The 27,435-nt window shown below is 37.9% G+C and overlaps 1 pseudogene; it reads right to left on the bottom strand.

The window, feature by feature from the left end:
• Positions 1–22,311: 22,311 nt before the first annotated feature.
• On the bottom strand, positions 22,312–22,399 carry LOC115835357 (annotated as a pseudogene).
• Positions 22,400–27,435: the final 5,036 nt, after the last annotated feature.

A 27,435-nucleotide genomic window follows, 5' to 3' on the forward strand; every position in this document is an offset into this window, starting at 1 on the left:
GACTGCATTATCTTTCTTTTGAATGTCTTTGAATGGAGAAAGGAATATATTGTATTTTGGGATCTACTTCCAGCCTGCAATGTTTGGACTTCACCCACACAGTCAACAGAGTAGTTTCCTCTACTCTCTGTGGCTGAGTGATCACCTTTTATTTTATTTTGTCCTTAGGGATGGGATTAGCCCTACCTATTGCCCTCCTCTACTCCCGCAAAGTAGCTGGGCCTCCAGATGCTTTTAGGAAATCGGTAACTAATTAAGCTGTCCCAGGTGAGCCCCCTGAAGTAGGTGTACTTACCTCTGTATGCCTGCTGCCACAGAAGCCTTACTTGAAGTTACAGGCAACTTTCTCTAAGGAGGAGCACCATTCTGAAAGCATTGGAAAAACAGAAGATTTTCTTTTTCTGTTAGTCCCCTTCTCTTCTCATGACTCTCTGGGGCCTGATGACAATATGATCATTCTGCACCATTAATCACTTAAAAGATTTCCAATGAAGAAACTTTTATGCAAAGGATATACACATAGAGTGCAGCTAAAGAGAATTTGTTTTACAGTTCATGTACCACCATGAGAGTTGTAAAAGTCCTTATTTATATTTAAAATTGGAATTTGAACTGCATAAGCTTTCTCTGTTCCTTTGAAGTGAATGTTCTGAGGTTGGAATTTAAATCAATATTTTAAAATATAGACTGGCTGTGGCTCACTCAAGGTTTTCTAAGTGTATGGTATTGTATATCTTGCCTGCCTTTGGCTGCCTTACCCCAGGTAAACGCTGACATGTCTGCTTGGCAGCTCTCACCATACAGCAGTTGGTCCGGTCCTTGACTCATTTTCCCAGGCTCCATGCATCTACAGTCCATGTTTAATATTTATTTGTGGATGATAATGGCCATAAGTGAGAGGAGCAGTCCTGCCCCCACTAACTGCTTTGATATGCACTTATCTTTCTCATTTTATTTTTGTGGCTATATGTCCAAATAATAAAATAATTGGATGAAATGGCAAACTCTAGCACTAAAATTCTATTTTTATGTAATGCTATTTGACTCAATTAAACCAATAGTACAGAATGCATGATATAACTAGGAATAGGATTCTGGAGCATAAAGAGGAAAAAGAGTTCCCAAAGTAGCCATATTTCCTCTAGAGGCACCTAAGATTGTGTTTTCTTAGATAACCTTCTCCTTTCTTTCCTCCTTCTACCACTTTGGCTCCACTGGCCCTAGAAGGAAGGAGAAGCTTAGATAGAAAGGGGAAAGGCAACTGAAAAGACCATGAACATGTATTACTCCACATCTGCAAAAGACCCATAGAAAACCCATCTGTGAATATCCCTCTGCTTTTCAGTGGAAAATATATATTCTTTAATTTCTCCATGTGTGAGCTACTTGGTCATTGCCTTTCTGGGCTGATAGCCACGCCACTATGTAGGCTTTGGCAAATATTTTATTCTCCAAATTGGGCTTTGATAACTTACAGGAATGTAGTTTGGGCCTATGAATAATCTAGGTCCCCTGGAAGGGAGTCATCCTGATTAAAGGATAGCAAAAAAGTTAAGACTTTACAGGGTTCTGGTCCTTGTCAGTAGGAGGATGGGCAAACATTTCCTTCCCTGGGCTGCTGTGGTAATCTCTAAACCCAAGGGTAACACAATCATGCCACAAGGCACTTTTCAGAGGAAACCCAATATCAGAGCAAAGGAATGGGGTGACTCAGGGGGATTTCCAGTTTTGCTGGAAAAATAATTTTCCTGGGTGACAGCTTGGGCAAGGGTAACAGCATGGGATACTCTTGATTACTAAATCTTGTTTTTATGCAAATAAAGTATAAATTGCAGAATTTCTCTTCCCATCCTAGTAATGCTTGATGTAGCAGTAAGTGGGTTGAGGAGGAGGTGCTTTTATTACAGTGCACCATTTTAGCAGAAAATGGTTGAATACTTGTATCCAACTTCCCTAAAGGCACAGACTAACAACACTGCAAAGGAAGTAAATAGAAACCAACCATGAGCTAAAATTCTCTATAGTATAATCCCACTTCCGTGACTGTCTGTGTCCTTCCCTTCTTCACCTAATCCCCCCTTTTTGCTCTCTCTCTCTCTCTCTCTCTCTCCCTGAAACTCTCATTCTCTATAAGTCTCTGTCATCTTTTGCACCTCTAATTTTTTGGAGTATGAATGTTTTATTTTAGAATAACTTTAGATTTACAGAAAAATTGCAAAGTTAGTACAGAGAGTTCCTGTGTATTCTATACCCAGCTTCTCCTCATTTTAACATCCCACATGACCATGGTATATTTGTCAAAACTAAAAAATTAACCTTAGTACATTACTATTAATTAGACTACAATATTTATTCAGATTTCGACAGTTTTTCCAGTAATCTCCCACCTATTTCCACGATCCAGTCCATGAAATCATACCTCATTTGGTATCCTCCTCAATTTATTTGCATTTTACAGTCCTTTTTTTTTCCTCCCCAGCTAAGGATGTAGCAGTGCTTCTTTTTTGGGAAGGTTGCATCCTGGTTTATATAAAAATGACTTAGCACATTTCTCAGATCTCTTCTTGAGGTACAGGCCAAAAGCATCAAGGATTTGTTTTTGCCTAAAGTTAATCCCCCATAATAACTGTCTCTCGTATTTTTTCACTTGTGGGAAGTGTCTTTTTCTCACACACCTTGCTCTCTATTCTGTTTCAAACCCAGTGGAGATCAAAATTTAAATACTACACTGTCTCTGAGAAAAAGCAGTCATGAGGAGAAATAAGATCAGTTCTAGGGGCACTGGAGGACTGGAACGTTTAAAAATGTGCTATGTCAGGACAGTAAAAAGTGCAAATGATTGTTAGTTAACAAGTCTGTGTTATAGGTTTGCAATGCACCAAGGGCTTATGAAAGCTGGTATCACTGATTTGCAGAATGCCAAGGCTTGGTGTAGAGGGTGGGCGGGGAGGTGTTCTGTAGAGAGACCTAATTTACCACAGTTACTTTATGGAGTATAAAACTGGAGCCAGCCAGGCAAGGAATTGTCTTGACTAAGTTCCAATGAGAAGGCAAAACTAGAAACCACATCCTTGTCCCTCTGGTCCAGTGCTTCTTAGGTTAGTTTTGCCAACAAAAGCCCTATTAACCATGCTTATGCTATGGAATAAGTAGTTGACAGGTTAATTAAGTCACTTAAAGCAGAGAATCATTAAAAATGGTAACATATATTTTAATATTTCATTTTATTGTAAAAACATATAACTGAGCACAGAATAACTTAAAAATGTATGATCAAGGCTAATTTATGTTTTCTGAGTATGAGTTCAGGGATTAGATAGAGCTCATGTTGTCTTCTTTACATAGCTTATGATTTCCAACTGGATTTCTTTAAAGTGGACTAAGAACAGAAAAATACTCATGAAGCAATCTGTGTCTAGAAATCTTCTAATTTTATTAAAAGTTACCTTTCTTTACAGTTATTTCACCAATACCTACATGGGAGAATTTTTTTAAGCAACTCACCTATATCAGCGATTTTCAAGGTATATTAAGTTAGATTTTCTAGGAATTTTTTTTTTTACTGTTTCATCCATTTATATAACATTTTTCTAAACTGTAAAAACAAATTCAGCTGGTATAAAAATGTTAACTTTTAGAAGCAAGTCACTACAAACTAAAAGTGATCAGCTGCTTGCGGGTATCGGTCAATGTACTTTACAGAGGACAAGGAGATTGTAGGTTAGTCTGGGAAGTCACTTAGATGAAAAATTAAGCAAGAGAGGTATTCAAATTTCCAAACTTGGTCCCATCTCCTCCATGAAGCCTTTCCCAGCTACTCTACTCTGCAGATGTTCCTGTCTTCTTTGATTTCTTCAGTACTTTTTCATCTTGTCACGGTGTCATTTAACAAAAGCTGTTTCACTCTTATCTCTTTAATATGCATATGTCTTATTTTTACCCCAAATGTTTTAGCAACTTGAGGCTGACAATATGACTTATAATTTTTATGTTTCTGGCCAGCACTTAGCCTAGAACTGTGCAAATAAGAGTCACTGAAAATGTACTTGAGGTCAGTTGAATTTGATGCTACATCTCTTTTGAGGTCAGCCAAGAGCACATGTGACTCTTTTCCTCATGGTCAGAAGAATCAGGTATGTGCTCTATGAAGGGCTCTTCTATTTATGGTCCTGTAATGGGCACATTAGACAATAGCCTAGATAGACCACTACCCTACTGAGGTGGAAGTTGCAACGCATTTGCAAGGACCACTCAAGGGTGTGTTATACATCCTCACTCCCACAGAGAAAGATCTGAATGCAACACATGAACTTTGAGCCTAGGAAAAGGAATTCCCTGATAGGGAAGGTTGCTAAGTACTAGAATGTACTACCAAGGCAAATTCCAAGAATACTTTTCTTACAGGCCTTTATAACAGGATATATTCATCTCTGTCTTGGGTTATTGGGCCACAAGGTCCCACTTCTGCATTTTAGTCACAGACTTTCTTTCTTTACACCATTCAAGACAAGGGGGCAACTCTTCCCTTACGGAAGCTCTTTAGCAAGACAGGCTCTATAACCTCCTAGAAGAGATCATTTTACTGCTTTATCACTCAAACCTTGAAAATACCTTTTTTTTGCTCAATGGTAAACTCTCTGGGTATAACTTAAACACAGTATTTTTTTTTGTTGATTCTCTGTGGACATGGAACATAATTATTTACTGCCTTTAGAAATCTTCAACGACTGAAGAGCTGTGTACAAATCACTGTTTCTCTTCTGTAGGAGAAACACCTCCAGTTCCTTTAACCTTTTCTTGCAAAAACTCTTTCCCATTATTTCATCACATTGATTGCTCTTCTTCTTCCAAAAGAGGATGTGGTAGGCAGCGGATTAATTCATGCTGGAGCTTGAGGAGTCTCTATCGATATGTGGGTTGTGGATTGGACACCCAGCAATCTGACTCTGTGGACAGCGCACATTCTTGGAATACACACAATGTGCAGAAAGCAAGACAAAGGAGAGACGGAGCAGAATATTACCCGTTTGAGATGTCTTGTAAAAGGCTCTATTTAAAATACTTTAAAGGACATTCTGTAGGCTTAACTACAGTGTTTTTAAAAATAGATCAAATGGTTTAAATATGATACTGTTCCTCCACTTTGCAAAAACTCAGACTTTCCTCTGGAGTATAAAATATTTCCAACACCAAGCATGGTATCATAAAAATGCAGTTTATATAAAGCATGCTGACACTGTAAAAATTAATAGTTTTCTTGGAAATGGAATCTTTTCAATTCTCACAGTGGTAAACTGAAGTGAAAATGGACTTTTTTTTCCTTCTATCTTGTAAAGTTAATTAACTTTCTTGTCTTAGTTTTCCCATATGAAACATTTTGGATGGCGTACATGCACACAGTGAGTGCTCACCACCAGGCAACCTCCTAGCTTGTCATTCAAATGCTCAGCCTGATGTCCTGGAACTCCTTGGGTCACAACTGTTAATGGTTATGTTGGGCAAGAAAGTGGCCAAATACTCAACCTTTAGAATAGTTACTTCGATGAGTTTATCCTACTTTCCCATTTTCTTAAATGTCATAAGAAACCATGACCGTTATTTTCTCCCATCATTGAATTCATTTCCCATTTCTTGCTACTCATTCCAATAGTTAAAAATCCTGAAAGGAGAGAAGAAATTGCTTGTGGACGTTTTTTAAAAGACTTGAGCAATGTGTCTATGCAAAAGAGACTTGATTACAAATTGATGAGATGCTTCAAGTTTAGGCATGAATTTCATTATATCTTTTAGTCTTATATAAAATAACTTCTGTGTGGTCAGGCAGACCTTTTAGAAGAGTCTGAGAAAACAAAACAAAACTATCAAAAAGTTGATGTGAAAGCCAGAACCATCTTTGACGCTGAAAATTTTATATTGAGGCATTCCAAACCAGTTGTTAGTATTTGTACATTTCTAGACTGGTGGAGGTGCTCTGAAGGAGAAGGTAGGAATAGCCTGTGGTGGAGAAGAACACAGAATCTCATATCTAGAAAAGATTTTGGGAACCATCTAGTTTAGTGGTATCAATATAAATCTGACTATAAAATGTATTGGCAGTTGTTCACTAGCCTTCTAATTTATTTGAAGAGGGGTCTTATGCCCTTAAAGTCTTCTCATTTTCAGGCTAAATGATCCCAATTCCTATAACATTAAGCCATTTAGATTCATTCCCATCTAGATTTTCCTGCACTGGAAACATTTTAGTTTGCTGAAGTTCCTCTTAAACTGTTACCTCTTAAAAAATTGCACTCTTTCCTGTGTGTTTATATATCTACATACAGATATTTTATACCTAAGAAAAGCACTTTTATTTTTCATTAAAACTCGTATGTTATTAGAACCAGCCATCTCTATCATTTAATAGATTATCCTGTCCTTTTATTATAATATCTCACACTTTATCTCATACTTTATAAGCATCTGAGCTGCCTGTATCCCTCATCCAAGTCATTGATAACCATGTTGAATAGAATAGAGCCTGATATAAATAAAATATCAAATATTCTTCATTGTGGAAATAAATGTGGAAAGGGAGAAAATAAAATCAGGAGAGGAAGAAAGGAGCAAGATTACCATGGAAAAGTGAAGGACAGGGGGACAGTGTACGATGACCAGGAACCCTACCTGCTGGGTGAGATCAGCTCTGGTAACCCCTGTGGGAAACCGACTCACCCATCTGAGCAAACACTGTCCTTTCTTTGTGGGGTTAGGGAACCTAATTACCACAATGAAAATCTACTGAAATTTATGGCCTTGAAAATCTGAAGAGAATCTGAACTTTTCATGATTGAGTCAGTTGACAGTTGGCAAATGTAGCTTCCTGTTTTTATGAGGAGAGCAGATTAAAAATATTTCTGAAAAGGCTCAAAACTCTTTGTGGACATTAAATTCCTCCTGGAAAACAGTAGTTTGATGATTACAGCGAAAACGGATCAGTATTACGTGGACTACATTTCTGCTCAAATACACACGGTTTAAACATGAATGGAAAAGTGGTTACATCTTGTAAATTTCATAGATTTTTTCTTTCTAAGTCTCCAAGCCCCTCCCCTTCTATCTGGGACGGATGAAGGGGAGAGTTTGAGAGCGTCACAAAACCCCAAATATACCCTGGCTTTCTTCTTTCTGGTCTCCTTACCACCACTGAGGCTTTATGGATGAATTTTTAATTACATAAATAAATGTAGCTATGGAAAATTAACAAGCATGTCCAGCTTCACCAGGTGGGTCTGATATCTAAAGAGCACAGCCTGAAGTCTTCTTGATTTCTTTCTTGTTTCTCTATTTGTCCAGCTTTCAGATTTTCCTGAACTTTAAAATTTATGTCTCCACATAGTTTCAAGTATTATTAAATCAATATTTATCTTTTCTTTTATAACTTACAACTCCAGAAAATTACTTTCTTAGTTGATAATAATACAGGAACAATTCAATAAATTTGATGATCTCTCTTGTACCTGAGGAAGGAGAAGAGTGACCGATAGAAGTGATTGCCAGGCTCTGGAACCCCGCATCTCCTCCTAATCTTTAGAGGTGGGTTACAGCACTCTCCTGTACATGTGACTATGTGCCAGCCCAACCCCAGTTCTGCCTTCTAAGGGGAACTCAGTAATTCATCATTAGGAACATCTTGTGGCTAGTACCACTCAAATTTCAGCAAACCTCTTCCAAGTTATTGGGTTCTTACATTGTTTCTAAGACTCGTTGTGGCTGAATCTCTGCCCTGTAATTATTTCTCTAGAAAACAAATTCTCTATCCTCTTCCCCATTTTCTTCATGGCAAGATTTCTGCATTGTGTCCTTAGTTATTCTAGTGACCAGATATTTATCTGATAGCCCATTCCCTAGGGTTGGGTGTATTGTTTCTGAACCCAGAAATTTTAACTTATCAGGATGCTATAATAAAATACCATAAACTGGGTGGCTTATAAACAACAGATGTTTCTTTCCCACAGTTCTGGGGCCCGGGAAGTCCAAGATCAAAGTGCTGGCAGATTCAGTGTCTGGTGAGGGGCTGCTTCTTGGTTCATAGATAGCAGTTTTCTTGGTGTGTTCTCACATGGTGGAAGGGACAAGGGATCTCTCTGGGCTCCAGCCTCATGACCTAATCACCTCCCAAAGGCTCCAGGTCCTAATACCATCACCTTTGGGGTTAGGATTTCAACATATGAATTTCGAGGGTCATAAAAATTCAGACCATTGCAATCCCTATCCCTATAATTGGGTCTCCCAGATGTCCACAATGTGGGTGGGATACATTTATCCAACTGTTGCCTGCCACTTGTAACCTCACATCTCATTTCCCCAAATTTCCTGTGCCACTCATTTGTTGCACTCACTTATTTTCTTATTAATTAGCTATTCAATATATGTAGACTGCCTATTACGTTACACAAACTGTACTGGGTGCTGTTTAAACAAAACAGCATTCAGTCAGGTAAAATATTGGAGGAGGACAGGCCTTGTACGCAAAGGGAATAGCACTTATCATGGATTATGGATATAACACTATGAAAAAGGCAGACAGAGTCCTTGCCTCATAGAAGTACACTATAATTGCCAGATGATGTTTTACCTGGAGAGCTTGTTAAAAACACAGATTCTTGAATCCCTTCCCTGTTGATTCTGAATTGTAGGTCTATAGCAGAACCTGGGAATTTGCATTTTAAAAAGCATTTCAGTTCTCCTTGAAGAGGTCCTTCACATCCCTTGTAAGTTGGATTCCTAGGTATTTTATTCTCTTTGAAGCAATTGTGAATAGGAGTTCACTCAGGATTTGGCTCTCTGTTCGTCTGTTATTGGTGTATAAGAATGCTTGTGATTTTTGCACATTGATTTTGTATCCTGAGACTTTGCTGAAGTTGCTTATCAGCTTAAGGAGATTTGGGGCTGAGACAATGGGGTTTTCTAAATATACAATCATGTCATCTGCAAACAGGGACAATTTGAATTCCTCTTTTCCTAATTGAATACCCTTTATGTCTTTCTCTTACCTGATTGCCCTGGCCAGAACTTCCAACACTATGTTGAATAGGAGTGGTGAGAGAGGGCATCCCTGTCTTGTGCCAGTTTTCAAAGGGAATGCTTCCAGTTTTTGCCCATTCAGTACGATATTGGCTGTGGGTTTGTCATAGATAGCTCTTATTATTTTGAGATACGTCCCATCAATACACCTAATTTATTGAGAGTTTTTAGCATGAAAGGCTGTTGAATTTTGTCAAAGGCCTTTTCTGCATCTATTGAGATAATCATGTGGTTTTTGTCTTTGGTTCTGTTTATATGCTGGATTACGTTTACTGATTTGTGTATGTTGAACCAGCCTTGCATCCCAGGGATGAAGCCCACTTGATCATGGTGGATAAGCTTTTTGATGTGCTGCTGGATTCAGTTTGCCAGTATTTTATTGAGGATTTTTGCATAAAAACAATTATTAAAAATAAAAGAATAAAAAGCATTTCAGGTGATTCTTAACAGCCAGCTTGGAAAACTGTAGTGTAGAAAAGGTTAAGACTCAAAGGTAAGAAGTGTTTGGAAACTGAGCAGTTCCATCTGGCTGGATTGTGAGGTGTGGACTGGGAGTCAGTGAGAGATGAGGTGCGTAGGAGCCAGGTCATGAGAGACCTTGGAGGCCAGCCAAGGAGCCCTGGCATTATCTAAAGGCTGTGAAGGCCGTGGAAGCATTTTAAGGATGTTAAGAATATGACTATTTTTAAAAGTCTTAGACCTTTGGATAGCTATAAGAGTGATTGGGAGTGGTGCTGGAATTAGAAGATAGAGAAAGAAAGATGTCTATGGTGTTGAGCTTCCTACAAAGGTTTGGGATGCAGATATGTACTAGAAGTCATCCTGACACACATGGTAATTGGACACCTTGGTCAAATTGGATCTTTTCCATTTCTTTTTTCCAACCCATATATTGATCTCCTCTTTTCTCAGTTACCCATGTGTGACTGTATCTACAGCTAACAACCTGTGACCTTGCTCCTGTGTCAACATCCCCAGGACCCGTGTGCTGGGTCTGCCTAGACTTCTGCTCTCAGCTTTCCCCTTCATAACTAGTCTGACTAATACCTCCATTCTCACTGGGTATTTCTGCGAGGGGTGAAGAGGCTGCTCTTCTATCTTCTTGTCCCATATGCTGGGTTAGTACTTGATTGTGGGGAAGAAATTTTCTACAGCTCTAAACCTCTATAGTTTCTCACAGAAAAATGGAATTAGGCCCAATTCATGATGGGAAGCCTCGCCTACATCTGGCTGATTAGCAGCTGTCAGACAATGGATTAGGATGCCTTTTAGGGTTTTGGATTTAGGATAAGAGCAGGTAATTTAGGAAAGCTGACTCATCTGTTTCACCTCTCTCTTCCAAGCTTTATCTTTGAAACCAGACTTTTGCTTTGGAAACATTGTTTCTGTTTATCTAGTATTGGTTTTTGTGGTACTAATAATAGAGTAACCAGGGTATTGAAAGAGTGGTGCTCCATTGGGTGCAAGCAGCAAACTACATTATTTTTTTTCTCACCGTCCCTTTAGACAAAATCTGTGAATTAGTTTTTCCTTGCTTTTTGGCTGAAATTTTGGGCAGGGTCCTAACTTTTCAGACACTTTTTGATAATTAAAAAGTCCACTAATCACTTTTAGCCCCAAGATACATAATTAACATTTGCTGTCTAGTTTAAATATCAGCATGGCAATACTAAAACATGATATTATTTTAGCCTGGAAAGCCAACAGGGGAGGAGAGATTTATGGTAGATTTCTCCTTCCAGATGAAGTTGTCTCCTTTCAGGGGACAATTAAATTATCTGTGTGGTCTTCTTAGAGCCTCTTGCTGTAGATTGAGATGTAGGAGAAATTCTATCTCCCCACCCCCAATTAAAAACACTTTCTGTAGAAAACTCTTCTGTCCCTTTAACTTCAAATTTTTTATACCCTGGAGTTGGGTGATGGGCTAAGGCTGACCTGCCAGTTTCAAAACCACATAGGCAGCTTAGCCTCTCTCTCTGTAACGTGAAGGTCCTTGACATCTGGTGTTTTGTTCTTGGTCTTTATGTCTTGGAAAAAACTGAATGAGAAAGAGTCACAAATAAGATTCCATTAACAAATTAATTTTGGCCAGTGCTATATATTTTACAAAGTGTTTTCACATGTATTGATTTCATTTGTTTTGTAGTAATTCCATGATGTACGCAGGACAAAAAAATGAGACTCAGATAAGTTAACAGGCTTGTAGTGTATGAGGCCAGAGAGATAATGGTGGAAGCTGGACTGAAACCTAAGTCTCATAGCTTTAGTCTGGTTTAGGAGTTATCCTAGTGGAGTGGAAATATAGTAAGTTTTAAAATAGGCCCAAATCCAGCTTTACTCGTTATTATCTTGTAACTTTTATACAAATTTCTTAAACTTTCTGATCCTTAATTTCCTAATGTAAAATGGAGATAATACCATCTTTATCCAGGATTTTGATGCAGGTGAAATGATATCAATGCAATGCTGCGGATCTTGTTAAAACTCAAGTCTGGACGGCACCTGAGATTCTGAGTTTCTAAAGTCTCCCAGGTGATGCTGATGCTCTTGGTCAACCATGAATGGCAACAGCATCATTCATTTCCAGCACTTGGTACACAGGAGATGTGTAGGGAAAAGAAAGAGAGATCAGATGGTTGTGTCTATGTAGAAAAGGAAGACATAAGAAACTCTATTTTTACCTGTACCCTGAACAATTGCTTTGCCCTGAGATGCTGTTAATCTGTAACTTTGCCCCAACCTTGAGCTTATAAAAACATGTGTTGTATGGAATCAAGGTTTAAGGGATCTAGGGCTGTGCAGGATGTGCCTTGTTAACAAAATGTTTACAGGCAGTATGCTTGGTAAAAGTCATCGCCATTCTCCATTCTCAATAAACCAGGGGCACAATGCACTGTGGAAAGCCGCGGGACCTCTGCCCTGGAAAGCGGGGTATTGTCCAAGGTTTCTCCCCATGTGATAGCCTGAGATATGGCCTCGTGGGATGGGAAAGACATGACCGTCCCCCAGCCCGACACCCGTGAAGGGTCTGTGCTGAGGAGGATTAGTAAAAAAGGAAGGCCTCTTGCAGTTGAGGTAAGAGGAAGGCCTCTGTCTCCTGCCTGCCCTTGGGAACTGAATGTCTCGTATAAAACCCGATTGTACATTTGTTCTATTCTGAGATAGGAGAAAAACCGCCCTGTGGCAGGAGGCGAGACATGTTGGCAGCAATGCTGCTCTGTTACCCTTTACTCCCTTGACATATCTGGGTGGAGAGAAGCATAAATCTGGCTACATGCACAGCCAGGCATAGTACCTTCCCTTGAACTTATTTGTGACACAGATTCCTTTGCTCACGTGTTTTCTTGCTGACTTTCTCCCTACTTCACCCTGCTCTGCTACTGCATTCCTCTTGCTGAGATAGTGAAAATGGTAATCAATAGATAATGACGGAACTCAGAGACCGGTGCTGGTGTGGGTCCTCCGTATGCTGAGCGCCGGTCCCCTGGGCCCACTGTTCTTTCTCTACACTTTGTCTCTGTGTCTTATTTCTTTTCTCGGTCTCTCGTCCCACCTGATGAGATATACCCACAGGTGTGGAGGAGCTGGCCTCCTTCAGAGACAATTAATGTGTGTTTCCTTCTCCTTCCTGAATAGTCCATCTGCTCTGCTCTCCATCTGACTTTAGAATCCACTAACTTGTTATTTGGAACGTAGTCATAGGTAACACAGAATTCACATTTAAAGGACATACATACACAAACTCCTCATCTGGTCCTCTTTGAGTCAGTTGGAGGGCAGAACGTAGCAGTATCATAATTCGGGCTCTCCATAATATGGCACCAGCAGCACGAACATAAGATAAGCTACCTAGATCATAGGGGATGCTGGATCCCAGGTTCTCAAACAACAACTTTATCTCCACTGAGCTAAGAAATAAGTGGAGGGCTTGCCAGAAATAATTTAAAAGATTGTTTTTAGAGTTATTTTAAAGAAATCAGATGATTGTCACAAATATAGAGATAGCTTATGACACCATACAGGATGGCCAAAAGCCATACACCAGTTATACTTTTGATAATAATTTTTCGATTATGATTTACTGAGGAGGGAAAGACAAAAATATTTTCAAACCCAAAGCCTAATCTCCGCTGCTGAGCACATCTGTTTGAATTCTGACATGGCAGCATATTGGCATGTGTTTAAGCTTATTAATCCTTAAGAAGGTGTAAAGGGATCATGGAAAAATCTTTTTTTGCCTGTAAAGAGCTGCAAATTTTGCCTTTAATATTCAGTTCCTTTTGGTCATAATCGAGTGGCATCTTCAGTTGTCAGCAGCTTAAAAGATAAACTTAATTTGAAGAGGGAGGGGCATTTCTTTAATATATTTATTATATAAATGCATATAATTTTTAAGTTGCCTTTTTAATGCTTATTTAGGATACTTGATCTTTCCTCTTGAGTAAAAGTCCCTTGGCTATTAACAAACTGGGCATATTAGCAACTGAACTAGGCTGAGATGAAGTAGAATGAATCCCTTCCCTAGGTGGACACAATCAGAAGACTCCATCCCTTTTCCCCAGGTGGCTGTGGTCTGTGTGGCTTACAGTGTGTAGGAGGGAACATTGACGTATTGAGCACATGCAGTGGAAAAAAAAAAACACCAACAGGGATAAAATAGTTTGTGGTATAGGAAAGCACATTTTGTTTATTAATAGAAAAGACTGGAATATGCAGTAATTTTCTTGCAAAAGTAACAGAAATTTATAGAAGTTAGAAGAGTACAACAGAACAATTTGTTGTCCCTGGAAATTTTTTTCATTACCAATAAATGCAGACCATAATAACATGTTTGCTATATTTTTCCATTGCAAAAGTAATACTTATAAAACAATATTTGGAAATATAGAAAGTTAGTGAAAACGTATCCATATTTTTGGCATTCAAAGGCAACTAGGTTTAACATTTTGTAATGTTTCTTTTCTGCCTTTTCTTTGAAAAAAAATTGGTTTCTGAAAATATTTTTGACCAGAATGTGTGGGTTGACGGCCTCAGACCCACCAAAAAATGAGGTCATTGACCCCACTATAATAAGACAGGACTATCTGCCTGTAGTTTCCAAGGAAGGTAAAGTCTCAGCAAATAAATTCTCCATGTCTTACATCCCTTGTCAAACAGTGTAAACCTTTTATTCTATTTTATTTTATTATTATTTTTTTTTATATAGAAACTCGCTCCATAGACCAGGCTGGAGTACAGTAGTGCTATAGTAGCTCACGGCAGTGTCAAATTCCTGGGCTCTAGCTGTCCTCCAGCCCCAGCCTTCTGAGTAGCTGGGTGCAGATGCATGCCACTGCACGTGGCTAACTTCAAAAAATTGTTTAGAGATAAAGTCTCTCTATGTTGCCCAGGCTCAGTGTGACCCTTTTATAGGTTCTTCCTGTTTTATGGACACACTCTGAGCTCTATCTAGGATGTGTTATTGGTCCCTCTTTTGAAATAGCCTTCTTGAAGTTTACCCTTTCTTGAGACTACCGAGTCAGCTCTGCCCCAGCCCCTGCTGCGTATCATGAAATTTCCCCTGTATCCCTGACTCGGAGGAGGAACCTCTTCCCCTCCTGACCACACACACAAAATTTTTGCAAGGGTCTTAATTAGAACTCTTGAGTGAAAGCAAACCCATAATTTTCATGAGTTAAAAAACTGGTAATCCCCAACCTCTGGCTGGTGAGCACCCTCCTCCCTTCCTGAAATATGGACTTTATAAACAATAAGGTCACATTTGAAAAATGTGAACTCTTCTAAGTTCACGGTTTTGTTTTTCACAGAAGAAGTAACATGGTATATGGAAGAGTCAGCTTCATCATCTTCTTTTAATTAATTTTTAGCTATGCTCTGAAACCAATTTTACAGAATTTAATTGGCCTCGTGTATTACTAAGTATTTGTATTTGTTGAATGCTTTGGACATTATTTTTCATCAACTTTATTGAGGCAAAATTTATATACAAAACATCTTCTAGCTGGATGAATTTCAGCAATTGTATGCTCCTGTGTAAGCAACATTCCCACAACTAAGATACATATTTCTATTACCGCAAATTTCCCTCAGGTCTCTTTGAAGTCAGTCCCCACCTATATCCCACCTTAACTCTAGGCAATGACTGATCTTCTCCCTGTCAACATAGTTTTGCCTCTTCTATAATTTTGTATAAATACAATTATCCAGTATGGACTCTTTTATATATGGCTTCTTGAATTTGGTGTAATAATTTTGAGATTCTTCCATGTTTTTGTGTCTTGCAGTGTGTTATGATGCTACTTTTTATTGCTGAGTAATGTTCCATTGTAGGGTTATATCACAATTTCTTTACTCATTCGTCTGTTTATGGACACTTGGATTGTTCCCATTCTGATCATTGTGATTAGAGCTGCTATGATTATTTGCGGACATGTCTTCGTGTGAACATGTTTTCTATTGGGTAAATACATTGAAGTGGAATTTGCCATCTGTACATCCTCTTTGGTGTCTTTTTTGTCTTATGCCATTTTCTAATTGGATTTTTAAAATGTTTTAGCTGTTAAATTTTGAGAGTTTAATAATATATTCAAAATACTACTCAGATATGTGGTCTACAAATATTTTCTCCCAGCTTGTGACTTTCATCTTTTTAACAGTCTTTGACAGACCAAAAGTTTTTAATTTGGTCGAGTCTAATTTATTAACTTTTTCTTTTATAGATTGCACTTTCAGTGTCAAATCTAACAACTCTGCCTAGCCCTGGATCCTGAAGATTTTCTCCTATTTAAAAACGAGGCTTTATAGTTTGACGTTTACTTTGAGTCCATGGTCTATTTTGAGTTAATTTTTATATGAGATGTAAAACTTAGGTCGAGGTTTTTGGCTACTGATATCCAATTACTCCGGTACTATTTGTTGAAAAGATTATTCTTCTTTCATTAAATCACTTTTGTGCTTTTGTCAAAAGTCAGTTGGGTATACTTGCATGGGTTTATTACTGGGTTCTCTATTCTGTTCCACTGATTCATGTGTCTATCTCTTTGCCCATGCGACACTGTCTTGATTACTGTAGCTACACAGTAAATTTTGAAATTGGGTGGACTTATTTTTCCCAATTTATTCTTCTCTTTCAAAATTGTTTTAGCTACTCTATTTCCTTTGTCTTTTCCTATAAACTTTTGTTTACATCTGTAACAAATACTGCAATATAGGAATTGCATTAAACCTAAATATCAATTTGGAAAAAATTGACATCTTTGTTGTGTTGATTTTTTCAATCTATGAAGATGGTGAAGTTTCTTCATTTATTTAGATCTTGTTTGGTCTTTCATCAGCATTTGAAGTTTTCAACAAATAAGTCTTGTACTTTGTTTTTTTTTAGATTTACACCTAAGTATTTAATTTTCGGGGACATTATAGATAATACTGTTCTTACAAATGTGGTGTTTCCATGTTCATTGCTAATATATGGAAATACAATTAATTTGTATAAGTTTATCATGTATATTGCACCCTTGTTAAACTCACTTGTTAATTCTAGGAGTTTCTTATACAGTCCTTGGAATTTTTGATGTATACAATAATGTAATCTTTACATAGAGAGTTTTATTTCTTTTTTAAAAATTACCTGTATGCTTGTTTCCTTTTCTTGCCTTATTGTAGTGGCAAATACTTCCAGCGTTATGTTGAATAAGAGTAAATATCCCTTTGTTTCCAGTCTTATGGAAAATGCAGTCTTTTATTATGAAGTATGATGTTCACTCTAGGTTCTGTGTGGATGCTTTTAATCATGTTGAAGAAGTTTCTTCTATTCCTACTTTTCTGATTTTTTTATTTACTATGAATGAGTAGTCAATGCTTTTTCTGAACTGATCAAGATGATCATATGATTTTTCTTCTTTAGCCTGTTGATGTGGTAAATTACACTGACTAACTTTTCTAATATTAAACCATCTCTGGATCCCACTTAGTAATGATATAGAATTCTTTACATATATTTCAGAAGTTTTTGCTAATATTTTGTTTAGGATTTTTGCATCTGTATTCATGGAAGACATCATTCTATAATTTTCTCATGCTGTCCTTGTCTGGTTTGATACCAGGATAATGTTAACCTCATAAATGAATTAAGAAGTATTCCCTTTTCTTCTACTTTCTAAAAAAAATTGTGGAGAATTGGCATCAGTTCTTCTTTAGATGTTTGATAGAATTCTCCAGCAAAATACTCAGGGATTGGAGATTTCTTTATTGAAAGTTTTGAAGTTAAAAATTTAATTTTCTTTAGAATTATATGGCGATTCAAATTATCCATATTATATTAGGTGTTTTGTGATAGTTTGTGTTTTCTGAGGAATTAGTCCATTTCATCTAAGTTGTCAGATTTATGTGTGTAGCGTGTATTATGCCTGTAGTGATATCCCTTATCTCTTTCCTGATATTGGTAATTTGTATCTTGCCTCTTTGTTTTCTTTTCTTGACAAATCTTTGTAAATTCAATTTTTTTTAGTTTTGACAAAGCTTTGTCAACTTATTAATTTTTTTACCAGTTTTTTGTTTCTGTGTGTGTATATTCCATTTTTATCCTTATTGTGTTTTTATCATCTTTAAAATCCTTGTGTACAGCTATAATAACTACTTTAAGGTTCTTGTCTGCTAATTCTATTATTTCTGTCTTTCTGCATCTGTTTGTATTGACTTATTTTTCTCTTGTTATGGCTTATACTTTCCTGATCCTTTGCATTTTAAATAATTTTTGTTAGGACGTTAGACATTGTAAATATTTTATTGAAAGTCTAGATTTTGGGCCAGGTGCGGTGGCTCATGCCTGTAATCCCAGCACTTTGGGAGGCTGAGGCAGGCGGATCACAAGGTCAGGAGATCGAGACCATCCTGGCTAACATGGTGAAACCCCGTCTCTACTAAAAATATAAAAAATTAGCCAGGCGTGGTGGTGGGTGCCTGTAGTCCCAGCTATTTGGGAGGCTGAGGCAGGAGAATGGCGTGAACCTGGGAGGCAGAGGTTGCAGTGAGCTGAGATCGCACCATTGCACTCCAGCCTGGGCCACAGAGCGAGACTCCATCTCAAAAAAAAAAAGAAAGTCTAGATTTTGTAGTCTTCCTTTGGAAAGCTGAATTTTGTTTTGCCAGGGAGTTAAGCTACTTACTTACTATTCAACTTGATCCTTTTTAAGCATATTTTTAAGTTTGGGAGCATGGGTCTGGATTACGTTTTTCTTTAGGGCTGATTTAATTATCCTTTTGCAGCACGCCTCTTCAGGAGGCTCGAGGAAATATTCAGGGTGGTCAGCAATGCCTCCATTCTGGCTGGCTGCAATTCAACCCCCAGCTCACAAATCCCAGTAGTTGTTTTTGCCTGGCCTCATAGAGTTTCATTTCATGCATATGTAGCCTAATATTCAATGAAGGACTCAGGATAGCTGCCTGTATAGATTTCTGGAGTTCTTTCTCTCTGTGCCACACATTTCAGCTCTTTTAGCTCCTTTAACTCTGATCTCTGTCTATTAAATTCAGTGATTTGGATCTGCCTTGTCATGGTTCCTCCTCTTTTACGGCAGTCTTGGAAGTGCCTACAGCCAGAAAGCCATGTTGGTTATAGGGCTTACCTCATTTCTTTTCCTGTTCTCAAGACTCACATTTCTGTGCTGTGTCTGTTTTCTAACGTCTGAAAACATCTGTCTCATGTATTTTGTCCAATTTCCTGGCTGTTTACAGCAGAGAGACAGATTTGATACCAGTTATTCTATCACATTGAGAAGTGATAGTTCCTAAACTTGCTCTAAACATGTTTAGATTTAATTTGAACAACTCATGTTTCCATTTTCAGTTTCTCTTAGCAGTTTTCAGGAGCTTCAATCCGTTAATTCTCAAATACATCCACAAATCACTTGGAATATCTTAATGTGTTGTATGAAAGATAATTCCTCCTCTGTACCCATCATCACCACTCTTCCCTTAAATTGTGGGATATGTTTTTCTGAGACTGTGGCTTTAGTGTGTACGAGAAAAATTCACTTGTTATCCCCTCGTTTTGGGGAGTAAAAATCATAAGAATGAGGAGCATTATAGTATCTAATCTTGTCCAGCAACAACCTAGGTAACTTTGGAAGTTTTCTTCTCTCTCCCCCACCCTCCCACTTCTGTGTGTGTATAAGTGTGTTTATTGAATAAAGAGCCTTTTATTTTTATTTATTTATTTGAGATGAAGTCTCACTGTCATCCCGGCTGGAGTGCAGTGGTGTGATCCCAGCTCACTGCAGCCTCCGCCTCCCAGGTTCAAGCGATTCTTCTGCCTCAGCCTCCCTAGCACTTGTGACAGACTACAGGCACATCCTACCATGCCCAGCTAATTTTTTGTATTTTTATTGGAGGCAGGGTTTCACTTGTTGGCCAGGCTGGTCTTGAACTCCTGACCTCAGGTGATCCACCTGCCTTGGCCCCCCAAAGTGCTAGAATTACAGGCGTGAGCCACTGCCTCAGGCTGAATAAAGAGCCTTTTAGATAATGTCTTGCCTGACAAGTTTAAAACAACTTTCTTACCAGATATGCCGTAATAAAAATCTCCAAGAAATTTTACTTAGGCTATATCTCAATGGGCCATTTAATACTATATCAATAAACTTTATCACATAATAAGATCTTGGTGTTTATCAGAAAAGGATTTGAGCCAGGGTGTTTTAAGTTGGTTAGTATCTTGAGTGAGAAAGATCTGTGTTTTCATTAGCCTTCTCAGAAAAAATTCCCCCTAGTTATCAGGAATGCAAATGTTTCAGATTGAAGTGGGTACCCAGACATAGCTCATCATTGCACAAACAGGTGCCAAGAGGAATCTGTTTCCTTTTCTATCTAACTCCAACTCCTTTGAATTTTTTTGACAGGTACTTACAAAAACTGGGATTGATAAAGTGATACAGTTTGAGTTATATGTTGCCACAGAAAGAGGCAAGTTGGCAATGAATAATTATTTAGGTAAATCATTTCAAGATAGCTTTGAGGACCTCCTCAAAGCTTAGTATTATACATAGACCAAGAGGATTATATGAAGTGTGAAGAGAAAATTTCTTCTGATTTTCTAAGGAAGATATTGTTGAAGATCCAAGACTAGAAAACCAGTTGAATAATGTAATAGTAGTGCTTGGGCCAATCAAACCTTCTGGTGTGTTAAGTTTAAATTCTCAGGAGGATCGGGAAATCCATGGAACCAGATGGCTCCTAATTGTTTACAAGGAGAAAAAAGTCATGCAGAGGTTGAGAATTGGATTGGTATTAAAACCTATAGGGTTAAAAAAATTATAAAAACTAATGTGGATTTTGGAGTATTTCAACTGGTAATCAAATACAGAATGTTATGAGATAGCTGATGAGATATTCTTTCGTTTGATTTTCTCAAATAAATAAAGGCTGTTGATGGTTCCATCAAGACAGTTTTGCGTGTAGGGAAATAATTAGCATGTGTTTTATTTCCGTTAACATATGTTGGTAATTGCACCCATACACTTCCTTAGAAGGGGAAAGTTTGCAGGCCTCTGAAATGACATTTTTACTTCCATAGCAGAATTCAAAGCCAACACTATAGAAAGCATCTATAGCTGCCTTAAAGAAAAAAATTGGTGAATCAGCCAAGGGTGGTGGGAAACATGGGGCCTGATAGACTTGTCATATCTTGTTACAAATGTTCTCAAAAAAGCATTATTCATGTGCCTCTGGTTCCTATGACTAGATATCAGATATCACCAAGTCTCTGTCACTGAGGAGCTTATAGCTTAAAAGGGGGACTTTTAAATAAGTAAACACACTAGTAGACATTAATCAGCCCACCAACCCCAAAATAACGGAGCATTAGGAAGAATTGAATTTGAATCTTGGCTCTGGTACTTAAAGTGTGATTATGGGAATGTGTTTTTATTTTAATGAACATCAATTCCCATCTCAGTTAATAGCAACCAAGCTTCCGGGTAAAAATTCTATGGTTATCCTTTATGTATCTTTCCCCTTGCCTCTTACTGCCAATTTAGCAGCACGTCCAATTGATCCTACTTTCAAACAGACGTGACTACTTCTCTCCCTTTCACAGTGACATCTAAGGCCCCAACATCTGTTGCCTAGACAATCGGCCTCCAGTCTACTTCTACTTTTGTCTTCCTCCCCTTGATCCCTGTTCAATTTTTTCTTGGTTGAATAGCCATATTGATCCTTTCAGTATGCATTGGATCACAATACTATCTTGCTGTAACCCCTTCAGGTCCCTCCCATTGCACTGGACTATACAAACTCTTGGCTGGGCGCGGTGGCTCATGCCTGTAATCCCAGCACTTTGAGAGGCCAAGGTAGACAGATCACTTGAGGTCAGGAGTTCGAGACCAGGCTGGCCAACATGATGAAACCTCATCTCTACTAGAAATACAAAAATTAGTCAGGCAAGGTGGCATGTGCCTGTAATCCAAGCTACTCAGGAGGCTGAGGCAGGAGAATTGCTTGAACCCAGGAGGCAGAGGTTGCAGTGAGCTGAGATCATGCCACTGCACTCCAGCCTGGGTGATGGAGTGAGACTCTTGTCTATCTATCTATAGATATAGATATATCTGGGATTAGTGGTGACCAGCCTCCAAGATGACCCTCAATGATCCTGCCTGCCTCTGAGTACCCACACTCTTGTGAAGTTCCCTCCCTCACACACTATGCCAGGGTTAGTCAAAAACAAAAACAAGGAAAGAAAAAAACCCAAACTCTTCAGTACGCCCTTCAAGGCTCCATGTGACCTTGCCCTGTCTACCTCTTCTGCCTCGGCTGAACCTTGGCTCTTTCCACACCCTTTTCATTCTGCTAGTCATCTAGTTCTTACTGTTCTATGAGCAGCTCATTTGCTAAGCTCATTTCTTCTTCAAGGAATGGCTCCATTTCTCAAGGGATTCCCATTTCCACTGGCTGGTTTATCATTATCATATAAGCTCCATGTCTAACTCAAGTGTTACCACTTCAAATGGGTTTTCACCATCCTAGCTAAAATAGCAGCCACTGTCTCTCTTGCTTTGTTTTATATTCTTCATGACAATATTGCCAACTGAAATTTTACTATTATTATTTAAAAATATTATTTATTTCTTACTAGAAGGTTAGTTCTGTAATGACCAACTTTTCCTGTCTTGTTCACTATTGTTTTCCAAGCACATAATTGATACCCATTAAATGTCTGTCAAATGAGTAAATAATTTTTAATGGGGATGATGAATAAAATATTATTTTTTGAGGAAAGAATAAAAGAACATACGTATATCTATAAATACTACACTTGATCTTAGCCAAAAGGCCGAGAAGCTATACGTATATCTATAAATACTTAAAAACTATGAAATACTACAATATTAATATTCATAGATATATAACTAAAAGGATTGGATGGTAAACAAAGTACTTGGACATGTTTCTGGTAAGTTTCTCTATGAGCTGGGACATAAGTTTTACATTTAATCCTATTTTCTATGTTAAAGGAGGGTAAGTGAGTTTTACACATTGAACAAATAGACCCATTATCATATTTCACAATTAGCTGCTTTATGCATATTTGACCAATGTTGCACTTTCAGCAATTACAGATAACACTTAGTCCTGGACTTATAGGTGGTTTGACTTATGGATGGGAACACAGTAGAATATTGTGTTCCCGGTAATGCTGCCTATTTACAAAAGCAGCATTTCCATCCTTTTCATTAGTTAAAAGTGAATAGTTTTTACTAATTAAATTAATATTTAATATTTAATTTGTGCCAATTAAATATGCACAAATTCTGCACAACCATCAGCCCCCTTTTGCAGATTCTGATATGACAGTTGAGTATTATTATATAAGTAATGATAACTGTCAGGGCCAATGTGGGAAGCAACCAGGTGACCTACTAATACAATATTTATCCTCTGTCCCTTTGATTTTCTGTTTAGTAGGCTCTCCAAATTATCACTCATTATGTGTCCCAAAGCAGAAACCAGTGTAGGTAACATTACTAAACTTAGCAAATAAAAATATGGGATGCCAAGTTAAATGTGAATTTCAGAAAAATGAGTGCTTTTCTAGTATAAATATGTCCTATGCATAAGTATGTTGTGGTGCACTTTTGCTAAAAATTATTTATTGTATATTTGAAATTTAAGTTTAGCTGGATATCATGTATTTTATCAGGTAAACATATATATAGGATATAGCCAGTAACATAATTCCTGATGCCATCACTGGTCCTTTGGCTCAGACCACAGTATTCCTAGTATCAGAGGAGCACAGCTAGATTGTTCAACTGTTGCATCTGTTAAGGTGGTTAGAAAATGGTATCTCATGGAACAAGAATATTTACTATGCCTTCCTTTATCTAAGTGCCTTTAATATGTTTCCTTTTATTTGAATAACTGAGTGAGAAATAGACATAAAGGAGAGTTTTCCTATGATGCTCGACTAACTCTGAATACTTCCTGGCATTTGTAAGATAAACTTAGTCATGATAAATTAAGTGATCAGTTATTGTTCCCAAGGTTTCTGTCATTTGGGTTTAGGGTCAGAGGTGGATTTTCTGTGAAGTTAAGAAAACTATAGCTTTAGGGCCCTCACTCGCGTAGGTCACTTCCATGGCCCCATGCCTAATTTTGTATTCTTTTTCTTAGATACAAAAAAAAAAAAAAAAAGGAGAGAGAGACCTCCCAAACTCTATAAGCGCCATGAAAACCTGGATTCTATCCCCTCATCCCCCACCCATGTCTAGAGATAAACAGTCTAGCACGCTAGCTCTAGATAATTGCTGCTTTGGATAATTTCCAGATAAAATGCCCAAATTGACAAGACAAATGTTTTACAGGTAGACAAGGTGTACTTACTTGTCTTAGGCCCCCAGCAACCTGATTCATTTCAGCTATTGGCTTTTTCCTTTCTCTATGGTCACAGATATCACAATATGCTCTCAGGAACATAGGGGCAGAGCTTCAATGTTAAACAGATCTTTCTGTTTTCCTTTTCACTGGGAGGTAGCTAGTTCAATGTTGCTGTAACCAGTTGTAATATATGCCAATCTCAAAGTTAAATTCTGGCTCTTTAGGAGGGAGCGTTCATCTGAAGACCTGGGATCTTCAGATTATCACTGCATTATCACTTCCCCTAATTTAACAGCTGCTTGTTTTGCTTTACTCCAGTCCTCAACCCCCAGATGAGGTAGTAGAGATCCCCTACTGTTTTGTGGAACACCAGCAACATGGATATAAAGGCAAACTCCAGCTTTCCTCACACCTCTTAAAGAGCATCTTGAACCCTACAAGTCTAGATGGCCCTGGCCTATTCCCTGGGGGATATTTTTCCCCCATAGGTAGGCCTGGTGAGATATTATGTTGGAGTCACCCGGGGTCTATTCTTGTACCTCTTCTCTCTTTTTTTGGGTACTTTCATTCCCTTGGTAATCCCATCTTTTGTCATGGCTCTAAAAACCATCCAAATGTTGACAGCTCCCTAGTTTATATCTGGGAAATAATAGGGTTTAGAGTAGAGAAGTGACCCAATTCATGCGTGATTAATACATGCTTAAAGGATCAGCCCCGAATTCTCCCTTGACTCAAAACTTATTCAACTGTCTATCTGGGTGTCCTTTAGGCATCTCAGACATACTGTGATCACAGCTGAGCTCTTGATCTTGCCTCCAAATATGGTCTTTCTGCAGTTTTCTGTATTGCAATAAATGACAACTTCATTTTCCCAGTGTTTCAGGCCAAAAATCTTGGAGTCATTTCTGGCTCCTCTGTTATTCTCACATTAGCTGTTCAAACTATCTAAATAGCAGTCTACCTACTAAATACCTTTTGTCTCTACTTTCAGAATATATCCAGAATCTGATTCCTTCTCAGTATCTTCACAGCAAACACCTGGCCCAGGCCACCTCATCTCCTACATGGCCTTGTAATTGCCTCCTAACTGGTCTCCCTGCTTCTGTTTTCAGCCAACTTTAGTCTGTACTCAATGTAGCAGTCAAAGCAGTCTTTTCAATACATAAGTCAGAGGATGTCAGTTATCCTGTGCTCAAAAGCCTCCAAGAGCTTCCCACATTAATAGGAATAAAAGCCCAAGTCCTATAATGGCCTGCAAGGTGGTACCTGATCATACCCTCTGCAATGACTCTTGTCCTTGTCTTCTAAAATTTTATCCACCACCCACTCCCCTCCAGCCTTGCTGACCTTGCTGTGTTTCATAGAAGCCAAACATTTCCCCACTTAGTGCCTTTCCATTGGCTGTTCCATCTGCCTAGATTGCTCTTCCTTCAGGTGTGTCTATCTGTGTGTGTGTGTATGTGCGTGTGTGTGTGTACATGCTTACATGCTTCCTTACCTCCTTCAAGTACTTTCTCAAATGTTACCTTCTCAATGATCACCCCATTTAAAATCGAACCCCCCCTCCACAATTGTTAATCCTTGTTTTGATTTTTCTCCATAGCATTCATTACTTCTAACATAGGTTTTTAAATTTTTTTTATTCTGTCTCTTCCAATTAAATATAAGCTCCATGAAATCCGAGTTTTATCTGTTTTCATTCCTGCTCTATCATTCCTAGCACTCAGAATAGTGCCTGTCACAAGAAATGGAGGGCACTCAATATATATCCATCGAATGCATAAAACAGGATAAGAAAGTCTTAAACATTTGCTTAATGTGTCTTCATCAATCCTTAAAGGGTTCAAAAGCACTCAACCCTCTTTCTCGTCTTTGGACTTCCCCTTACGGGGTGTGTGTGTGTGTGTGTGTGTGTGTGTGTATGTGTGTGTGTGTGTTTTCCAGCTAAAACGTAATATCCTTGAATTACACCATTAAGAGTGTTGCAGCTAGCTCTTCAGAAATCTTGTATCTACTGAACTCCAAGAACATCATTTATTCAGTACCCAAGGATGGGACATAGCCAATGATGATGATGGGAACATTTTGAGGAACTGTGCTCACTCACATATATTTTTGTTCACGGAAAACGTTTCTGAAGGTCTATTTATCAGGGTAAAACTTCAGGCCTGTATCAACTAATAATCCCATACAGAAAGGTCATTGTTTACATTTCTCCAAAGCCTGGTCAAAGGTAACTTTGACTAATTTGATTAAATTGATTGATAGCTCAAAATAAATCATATCATCAAAACGCTTCTCATTCCAATGCTTTATAGTTACGGAATTTGCTGAGACCACCCACTGAGTACCCATTCAAATGAATGGAATCTCACAGAGCACACATAATCATCTCTGACTTTTGTAGCCATAGGGATACATTAATACCTGTGCCTCATACTTAACTGAAAATCACCAGTTGTCTGCTGAGTAGTTTACTGCATGTCAAATCTGAGGTCCAGTGTAATAGACTATTTAACTACTTCTATTCAGAATTTTCTAATTCATAGACATTCTAATTCTATTTGTCTTTTTCTCTCAAATACCATGATAGGGTGAAAGTCTGAGCTTTTGTTTCTCAATATTTATTGAATATTAAGATACATAGAGAATACTCTACTATACATAAATGCATACCATTCAATGAATTATCCCTGGATGAACATTGCTGTAAAACTATTCAAGTTAAAAAAGAATATTTCCAGTATCCAGAAGTCTTCTGATGTCTCCTCCCCATCACTACTCCCTTATTCCTCCCCAAAGTGACTCTTATGCTCATTCCAATACTGGAGTTCAGTTGTGTCTCTTTTCCAACTTTCTATAAATGAAATCATTCTGTATGAACCTTGCATCTGGCTTCTTTTGCTCCATATTATGTTTGTGAAATTCATCTATATTATTGAATATAGTAACTGTGATTCATTCAGTATTACTGCTTCATAGTATTCCACTGTATGAGTTTATCACAATATATTGTTTCTAGTTTTTCATTTTTATAAATCACGTTGCTCTGGGCATTCTTGGAAATATTTTTGGTTACCATGATCCCCTTTCTGTTGAATATACACTTTGGAGTGCAATATCTCTGTCATAGGTATGTACATGTTCAACTTTAGTAGATAATGTAAGCAGTTTTCCTAAATCATTGTCCCAATTTAACTCCCACCAGCAATATAAGAGACATCCTATTGCTACATATCCATGTCAACAATTAGGATTATCTCTCTTCTTTATTTTAGTTATTCTCCTTGGTAAATAGTAGTAGTATCTCATTGAGGGTTTAATTTGCATTTCTCTGACTACAAATAAGATTGAAAATATGCAGATATCCTTTTCATGAAGTGTCCACTCAAGTATTTCCTTCTTTTTTCTATTGCATTATATATCTAGTTATAGTTAATTTGTAAAAGTTTAAAAATTGTTTATCTGGATACAAGTCTTTTATTAGTTATGTGTGTTGCAAAT

Source organism: Nomascus leucogenys, chromosome 5 (genome assembly GCF_006542625.1).
Source record: "Nomascus leucogenys isolate Asia chromosome 5, Asia_NLE_v1, whole genome shotgun sequence".
Taxonomy (NCBI): domain Eukaryota; kingdom Metazoa; phylum Chordata; class Mammalia; order Primates; family Hylobatidae; genus Nomascus; species Nomascus leucogenys.